Here is a 9,691-nt window from a genome sequence, read left to right as displayed (position 1 = left end):
CTTTTATGACTTCTATTCTGGCCGGAGTTTTTCTAGGTTTTTATCCTAAAATTAAAAATTGAGATAATACACTTAAATAGTTGGAAGAATTACTTTGAATTTTTAAAGATAAGTGAACCAAGGTAAGATAATTTTCGATAATGAGTTCAAAAACAAACTTGGAACACTGCCTTTAAGAAATTGGAGTGAGTTAAAATAAACAGCAGCCCATCCGACAGCTGTGAAAAACGCTAACACGCCATGTTTTTTAAGAAACAAACATAGGTTAAAAAGATAATCTCCTGAACGACAAAAAAGGTCAGAAAAAAAGAGTTGACCCGAAGACAACAGTACTGTGAAGATGACCTAAGGGCAGACCTTTGCCAATATACTAAAGAAAATAAATGCGAACTTTGAAACTGACAAGGCCAATGCCGCAGTTAAAAGTGTTGCCACCACAAGGAAAGAAGACATACTCATAAAAGCCAAACGTGTAGAGGATGCGATCGCATTCTCAAAGCAAATAAAAAGTAGGTAGCTGGACAGGGAACTGTATAAGTAAGCACTAAAACAGAGACACTGGAGATCGGAGACCCAGGCACTGTTGTCAAGGAAGACGAGGTTCAAAAGTCTTTTATTAAGAATTTGGGACTAAATAGCGAGGAGCCTTAAGTAGCTCTCTTAAAACTAAATATCGGAGGACAGAGGCTGACGTTAATAACACTAGACGAAGCAACTGCTTCACAAGCAGAGAATGAAGGCAGATTAAGAGTCAGCTTCGTAAGCTGCCAAATCTGACAAAGAATTAAAGTAACAATATGCTACAAATGCCTAGGCTATAGATATGTCTTAGGTAACTGCAAAGAAAAAGATAGGTTCAGTGTGGAAGCTCAAACCACCGGAAAAAAGAATGTTCAGGCCCAGCACGGTGTTTTTTTGTCGAACGTCAGACAACAAGCACGAAATCAGCAGTGGGAGCTGTTTACTGTTAAAAACAGCGCTCGATGAGGCAAGAAAAAAGGCTCAAGCAGGACGCAAATGAGGTGGGAAAGATTTGAGTAGGAAGGTGGGATAATGTGGAAGAAGTAAGAAGTGGCACCTCTAGCAAGTATTGGCAAGGTTGCTTGTTAATGCTTTGAGATGCAATGGTCTCCCTGGTGGCTCCACCCTAAAGTAATGCTAACGCCGCCGTTGCACTGTGGGTAAAAATTTTTTGTTAAAAAATTTGCCGACATCACAATTTTCGACGTGGTTCTCCCTTTCTTTTTAAAAACTCCTTAGAAGTCAAAAATTAGTGAATCCCTGCCATTTTTCTTCAAAAGTCAATACCATAACCTCAAAAAATCGGAAAATACAGAAAAAACAAACTAAAAAAAAAAAATTTCAATGAATATTGGTTTTCAGGGGTTTTTAAGATCTCTGATTATAAACTAACTGTTTCTTTATACAATTTTATAATGGTGGATACAAAATGGCAGCCAAAATTAAAAATTCTAATTTATTGTGCGTTTTTTCGTATAAATTACTACAAACTATCTTTTTTGTCTCTGATTACAAACTTTTTACTTTTATTATGAAATTTAAAAATGGTCGATACAAAATGGCCATTGGAATCTAAATTCTTTATTTAATAATCACAATATGGGAAATTGTTACTCTGAGTTTTGTAATACAAATTTTATGTTTCCTAAAAATTAAGATGTCAGATGCAATACAAAGTGCAGATGCAATACAATACAAAATACACACGCGGATGTCCCTTGGTTCAAATTACAAAAGTATCTTTTGTATTTCAGAACTTAAAACAGCAGATACAAATACTCACACCTACATGTATTTATATATAAATTTATGTATGGGACGTTCTTTGTCAAACAGAACAAAGATATGTTCAAAATTCTTTAGGTCGTAAATAATGTTTTATGGGTGCAAACTGTAGCTTAGTTAGTAGGATTTCTTTTGCCGTCTGACTTTTCTCCACGATTCAAAACGGCAGACCAATATGGTGTCTGCAGTTTGTCAAAATCTCTTTGAGATAACAGTTTTACCTTGTTTAAAATATTTTTGGACCTTTAAAAATTGAAATTAAAGCCTAGTAACATGTATTTTTCGTTCCTAATCACAAATCTATGCTTCTTTTTGATTGAGCACATAACTAATTCATTTTAACTTTAAGAAACTTCGAAAAAATGTAGTAAGAAATTCGAAAAATTTATTTTTGTCAAAAATTATTTAAAACAATTAATTTCACCTTTTTTGTCTAATTTTTTAAGATTATCGTATCGTTTTTTTTTTAGCAAAAATAACTGTATCGCCCTAAACTGTTCAATTCCAGAAATGTCTGAAATAGAATTTCTGTGATGTCTACAGAATTAAGGACTAACACATGTAAAAAAAAGTAAGACATCTTTTTCTTTAATTTCGTAATATTTTTTAAAACAGTGAGGTTCATTATAAAAAAGCGCATAAAAAGTATTTACTACAATATAGTATGTTTGGTAAAAAAATTATGTACAGCAGGAAAACCTAGGTCGTATAAGATATCTTATGTCAAGTAAAACACATGAAAATTATATAACTGTTTACTGTCTTCATAAGTAGTTTATATATGGAATATTTTATTTTTAAAGTGTGAAAACCTTAACCACATTTAGTTCATCTGTAAAATAGATAGGTACAAATAAATTAGACAGCGTGAAACAAAGTGAGTTCTATTATTTTCAAAGAAAAGAAAAACTCTATATTTTCGTCCATTTTCTGTATTTCGTTGGATAATGACTTAAAAAAAACAAAGAATGACGAATTTTAAAAGTTATTTTTTTTAAGATTCGAATAATTTTTCTCAAAATTTTTTGTACACACAACGTGATAAGGCATCTTTGATTGAGATGTAGAGTTTTTCGGATTAAAGAAATTGTGTACTAATTTGTATAGAGCAAAGCAAAGTGAAGCCAAAATTTTAATTTTTGGGCCCATATTGTCTCCGCCATTTTCAAATTAAATACACAAACAAACAATTCTTGAGTAGAGACCTGAAAAGCCCCTAAACACTCATTTTCGCCCTAATATTTTTCGTTTGATCTGTTTCTCCTGTGTTTCCCGTTTTCTTGAGGTTATTTTTTTGACTATTCAGTAAAAATGGTAGTGACACATTATAGCTTGTTACATAATAAAAGAAATAAGTTCATAATAAGCGACAAAACAATCGTTTGTAGTAATTTATAAGAAAAAACGTAAAGTAAATTAGAATTTCTAGTTTTGGCCACCATTTTGTATCAGCCATAATAAAATTGTATAAATAAATAATTAATTTATGATCAGAGGCCTTCAAAACATCTGAATACTTATTTTCACAGAAATTTTTTTTTTTAATCTGTTTTTTCTGTATTTCCCGATTTTTTGAGGTTAGGGCTTGGACTCTTAAGAAAAAGTGGCAGTGATACACTGAAGCTTAACATCTAAGAAGTTTATAAAAAAAAAAATGGGATAATCACGTCAAAAATTCTGGTGTCGGCAGATTTTTAAACCAAAAAAGGGCTTTTTTCCCACTATGCACCGCGCGCCGCCACCGTTCCAGGATGGAACTAAAGCCACGTGGCATGGGGGGGGGGTGGTTTAGTGGGTAAGAGTGGTCCAATAAAAAAACTCCACTGAGTTCCATACTATCGCTGTCTCTGTGGTGTGCCTTAATGAATTTCTCCTCCCTCCACAAAAAAAAAAAAAATTTCTTGTCTAATACTTAAACGTCTACAATATGATTTCTAGGAAATTTATGTTGATTTTCGTATGGAGTTTGCAAAGAGTTCTTACATGAACTCTCATAAGTTAGCTGTTTTTGAGCAAATCGAAGTAGGATTTGTCAATAGTTTTCTATTTTTATGTATAATTTTATGAATTTGCACGTTGACTTTCATAAGCCTTACATTTTATTTTGTTCTTATTGTTGTCTCTCTATTACAAAGCTTAGTTTCATGAGTAAGTTAATATTTTGAGGTAAGATTACGAATCTGTAGGAAGAAAACTATTGAATTAAGGGTTACCGTCTAAAAAATGCCTGTGTTGAAGAAAAAGTTAAGTTAATTCAATTAAATAAATGAGTTTTTCTAGTTAACCATCGCATTTTGTTTTATTATTAGGCTTTTCAAGGTTTGGTTTGGAACCTCTGGAAATAAAAATAAGACTTTGAGGTTACAAAATAAGTGCTTTTGTCAAAAGAGAGGTAAAATTGGTAGGATTTGCTTTAGTAGTTAATGAAGTTACAAGTCTTTTTTTGTTAGTTTAGTTGGCTATTACTAGCTAGAGTGAGAAACTATTAAAATGGAACAGTAAGTCAGATGGTTATTGACATAGGAATGCTTTTTGTTGGGAAAAACTTAGTCAATAGATTTTGATGAAACAGCTTAGTTAGTTACCGATCGTTTTTTGATGGTTCAATTGGCATTTGAGGTTAGATTAGAAAAATGTATTCTTTAAATGTTATTTACTTTGGTTGAAAAACAAGTCTTACGTATTAAAAAGTTTACTCAAGAGAATTTAGCCAAGTAATTGACATAGTAGAAAATTCAGAGTTTTTGAGTCTGTTATAATTTTGAGGATAAGTTTAAAATACGTACTGAAGGAGAGAGGGGCAATATTCTTGATTGAAGGGCTTCGAAGATAGGGCTTTGGTTTTACAAGTAAAAAGAATTTTTTTTCTAAACCTTGAGCTTAAGGTTGAGCTTAATTTCTAATTTTAAAGTTTTTGGAGGTTGGAGAACAAATATTGACGGGCTGTAGAAATTGATCAAGACAACCGATTTAAATTCAGCGTTTTAAAATACATAAAAAACTTGTATTAACTTATTAAAAAACTTTCGCTTTAATTTTTTCGTAGTCCCGTGTTATCAAATTTCATGCAAAAACTAGTTTTTTGGGTTATTGCAAATTGCTATAAAAAACTATCTTCAAAGTTATAAGTACAACCTTACCAATGTATGCTTAAGTATAGACCTCAAGTAAATATATTCCCATATTGATACTACTCTAAATTTTGAACTATACAGTCAACAAGTGTTTGGTTTAAATTTTTTGCATGTAGATTAAGAACGAACAAAATGAGCCTAAAAACATAAAAAAAAAGACCTTCATTTTTTGACGATAAAGGTTTCGAAAAAAATGTCGAACATACATATAACCTCAAATAACGTATTTATGATTTTATCAAATTAGCCTGACATGTTGTTTTGTAAATGGACTTACGTATATTAGAAAATTGAATATCGTATAATTTTGTTTAAAAATCTACAGTGTAAAATCACTTTAGTTACAATTCTTCTATGAAACAATTAAGAATAGGATAACATGAAACCTGGAGAAATCATTTATGAAATTGCAGTACACTATCTCTTAAATTTTTGGAATAGGCTGACTAATGTAAAGGCTAGAAGACAATTTTGAAAAAACGTAAATTTTTCACATGTGATTTTATAGCAACTAAGCATTCTTTTACTAAATGTTATTGTAGCTGTTAGCATAATTACTTCCACTGCGCGCGACTGCTTAAACATTATGTTGTACAAGGGTACAAATAATCACACAAACTTCACTGTTAATTTTAATAGAATACAAAATTAAACTTATTTCAACTCAGTCTTGCTGTCTTGACACAATAATCTTACCGTCGTAATCTTACCTCGTAGAAGGCAACTAATCGACGGAAGACACATGTGAACACATACACACACGAATACGCACTAATATGTCCACCGCAACTTGAAACTACAAAAGAAACAGCGTACTGTTCATAAATATCTGCAAACGCCCTTCACTTGCTCCTTCATCATCAAATAATATATTTAGACTTAATCTTAGTAATTTGGAGCATGACTTTTTTTTTCCAAAAAAAAATTTTATGTTTTTAAATTAATTTTCAAGGGTGTGATTGTTATTAGACCCAAGTAAAGTGTTGTAATATTTAAACGTAGTAACAAGCGCCGTAGGTGTCGATGATGCGTACTGTCTTCGCACCTGCATGATTGTTAATCCTAAAAAAGTTATCAGAAGGACAGCAAAATATTGAATCATTTAATTTGATTTTGAATAAATAGCAATGCTCCAAATTACCAAGATTAAGTCTAAATATATTACCTTACTATTGACTTGGCACGCTGCGTCTTTCATAGACCTGCCCTTTTCTTCCTCACTGTTCCCCATCACTTCTTTCTGCGGTGACATGGCTTGCGCCTCCTGGTCGCCCTTGGCCGCACCTCCTGACTCCAGTGAGGCTAGTTCGCCGTCGTTTGTCGACACATCGACTTCGACCTCAACCTCGTCTCACTTGAACTCATGATTAGAAAAAAAAAGAAGTACACTACAAAAGAAGAAATACACATCACTCTAGGTTGACACAAAGAAAAAAGCCAGAAATACGAGATCCCTGGCATGGAGCCCCTCATGAAAAACAGTCTTGCGCAGTAGAAGCATGCTGGGCTCATAACCTGTTAGCATAATTACTTCCACTGCGCGAGACTGATTGGATATTATGTTGTGCAAGGGTACAAAGAATGTAGATGCTAGAATCTGTAGATGCTTTTTTATTCTTCAACACTTTTGATATTGCAAATGATATGATCTCATAATTCCATAAATCTATAAAAAAATAAATACTAAGGTGATTGTTACAATAAAATAATGTAAAAATAAAAGAAATATGAAATTATTGCTTTAAGGCTGTCACTACCTCACAAAAATGCTTTCTATATCAATAGAATTTTGAATAACTGAAGAAGTGTTTTTTTCTAAACTTTGCTTTCCTAATGCAAATCATGATATATCACTTAAAATTTAAGTTTTTTTTAAGCTTGTAACATTATGGCCACTTGATAATATACTTGCACTGAGAAAAAAGTTACTAGTTCCAAGTAACATTACTTTATTCAAGAAAATTTAATACTAGAATAGTTGTAAGAGAATGTTGTCAAAAATGATAAATGTATAGTTACTCGTACTCAGTAAATATAGTTTAAATGATGATGTATATTTCTTGAAATAAAAATATGTTTACTAGATTTAAGAGCACATTCGATTGATCGAAGTTTTTTTATAACAAAAAAAAACTCCCACAACTAGTAAATATTTTTTAAATTCTAACTAACGCATGATACATTCAAAACTATATTATTTTGCAACAAGAGATTACTTACTACTTTCAACTCAATTTACAATGAATCAAAAATTCGTTTTCTTATTTTACAAAAATATTTGGCAGTAATTAATTAATAGTTTTTAAAATCTAAAGGGATTTTTTTCTCAACAAAAGTACATTTTCTTGAAACAAGAAAATATTTTCTTGCTGTAAGTAATGTACGAATTAAAGAAAATTTATATTCTTACTTTAGGAAAAGTATTGTTTAGTCCTGAGTAAAGATTTCTTTGAGTCTAGAAACCATATGCACAATTCAAAAAAATTCTTTCGTTCCTAGAATACATTTACTAGAAAACAGAAAGTGTTTCAATCTATTCTTTCACTTAAAAGAAATTTTTTGGTAACAAAAAAGTGATTATTACACATACATTAACGTTTTTTTATTTCAAGAGAATATGTCACAGAAGTAAGTAAATATTTGGTTAAGTCAAAAACATATTTACTGTTTCTGAAAGTAGGTGCACTTGATACAAGAAAATATTTACTGATTTATAATAAAACTTAACTTCATCAATTAAGAAAAGTAAAGAAATGTTATTTAGAATATTGCATACATCATGGTAGGTTATAGAATACATACTATGTTATACATACATTATGTTACACTTGTAGTATATTATTATTTAATGTTCGCACGGGTGATATTATTATGTCTATTGAGAAGTAAGTAAATATTTATTAGAAAGTATTATACATTTATTAGTCATAGATATTGTTGGTACCAACGCTTAATAATTATTAGAATATATTTATGCATGTGTATTTATATTATTATAAGTTACGTATGACTTTTAATCTAAGTGGTAAGTCCTGAAATAGCAATTTTACCTAAAAAAATCTGCATCTGAGGAGTCTTGAACCTGATACCTGCTGCATAGAAGTCTGCCGCTGCATCCACTGTGCTAGAATGACCTATGCCTGCCAAAAACTAGAACTTATATTTCTAGCTATTAAGGATGGTTGGGAGTTATATGAAAACGCATACATCAGTATAAGCAGTTGTGAATTTGTATTTAAAATAATCTAGAATCCCTATTAATTTTTTCAATATGTTTTATACATATTTTGTAATATAAATTAAAGTCAAAGTTGAATTTTCAATATACTTTCTTGTGAAAGTTAACCTCATTTTATTTTTGGATGTAGACAAAAACGCTTAAAAATGCTGCAGAGATTTTCTTTCTATGCAATTAGTTGGTAACATTATGATTTTTTAACTACGAGAAATGTACTTAGAAGTGAAAAATTTTCTTGAATTAAGGAGGCTCACTCATGCAGAAATACCAACCCGTCGAAGGTCGCGAATTTAATCGCAAACTCAGATGTAAATGGCATCACTGGCGCAAGGGAACACAAACTTACCTATGGAAATACAATGACTTGTTCAATTTTCAATAGAATATCTTGAAATTTTCCAGGGTAATACTTACTTTGCGAGGCGTCTTTGAAAGAGGAGGTTTTTTTCCACGAAATATCTGTTCTCTTATTACGGAAACTGTTGATATATTCAAATTCTTAAGTTGTTTTCATCGCATGTATGAGCTCCACCATAAAAATACGTGTCAGAAAGCGCTACATTAAGTTAATAATATCTCGAAATTTTGCAGGGTACGAAATATAAATAACTTTATCATTGTATTCAATAGATTTTTTACTGTTAAATTCATCTGGTTTTGGTTTGAGAACTATCATGAGGAAGCCTCCTTAAGTAATTGACTTCTTGATTTTAGTACATGGAATTTAAGTAAAAATATTTTCTTGAATCAACCATTTTTTTTTTTATGTCGGTTTGTTGTATTATTTTCTTCGTTATATATACTTTAATAACTTTAATTGTGTAGAACCAAGAGCTTACAGTTCTGAAATAAATCAGGATATGTATGAAAAAATTGTAAATTTTAAAGAAAAAGAAGATTTATTTGAATTACATATTGAAATATGTTATCAAAAACAGAGAGCAATATATTATACCATAGATATAAAATAATATTATTTATTAACTACGAGCTTTTTGTAGAAGATGCTTGTACAGTAAATCCATTTACTATTGGCCATTACCATAAAAAAAAATAAAATGCTTTAAATTGAGATAGCATCAATAAATACGTAGAAAAATTAAAAGTCATTCCAACTTTCAACAATTACTGAATTTTAAGGACATTACAACTGCTTTCCTGGATAACAATTAAATTAAATACAACTACGGTACTTCCTTGTAACCATTTTATGCAAGGCATCTATGATTTAAATAAAATAAGAGAATCAGAAGCTATAGAAAAAACTTTTAAAAATTTGTGTAAGAATATATTATGTTTGAGAGGACCAACATTAATAATTCTATTGTTTATCTCGGACAAAATCATAATAACTGAAATAATATAATAAACCATCAAATATTTATAATTTTCGTCACAGCACCATTTATAAGAATAATCAAAAATCTTACGGTCTATAAATCAGAAGTTGTTAGGACTACTATTAAAAGTTGGAACAAAAAGATAATTAATCTATTGTACCAGAGAACTAATT

This window comes from Copidosoma floridanum, unplaced genomic scaffold, assembly GCF_036245765.1.
Source record: "Copidosoma floridanum isolate Cflo_tuat_1 unplaced genomic scaffold, Cflo_Japanese_pri ptg000024l, whole genome shotgun sequence".
Lineage (NCBI taxonomy): Eukaryota > Metazoa > Arthropoda > Insecta > Hymenoptera > Encyrtidae > Copidosoma > Copidosoma floridanum.
Note: the sequence above shows the minus strand (reverse complement) of the source record.